The following is a 358-nucleotide window of genomic DNA, read 5'->3' on the forward strand; positions in this document are numbered from 1 at the left end:
GTAAGTGAGTCGCACTTATAACACAACGGGCCCAAATAGGAAACCCCAGTCGCCCAGGAATCTTGGAAGTTATCACGAACTGGCCAGAAGGCAAAGATTTTGGAATATCCCCAGAGGAGGAGGTGACACGTGCTGAAGAGGCCCCACTGCATAACAAACTACCACAAAAAGAGAAGCAATATGCCCTGTTCACTGATGGGTCCTGTCGCCTTGTGGGAAAGCATCGGAGATGGAAAGTTGCTGTATGGAGTCCTATATGATGAGTTGCAGAAACCGCTGAAGGAGAAGGTGAGTCAAGCCAGTTTGCAGAGGTGAAAGCCATCGAGGCCACGAGAAAAACGGCCAGTACTTTATACTG

Source organism: Fulmarus glacialis, unplaced genomic scaffold (assembly GCF_000690835.1).
Source record: "Fulmarus glacialis isolate BGI_N327 unplaced genomic scaffold, ASM69083v1 scaffold9137, whole genome shotgun sequence".
Taxonomy (NCBI): Eukaryota; Metazoa; Chordata; class Aves; order Procellariiformes; family Procellariidae; genus Fulmarus; species Fulmarus glacialis.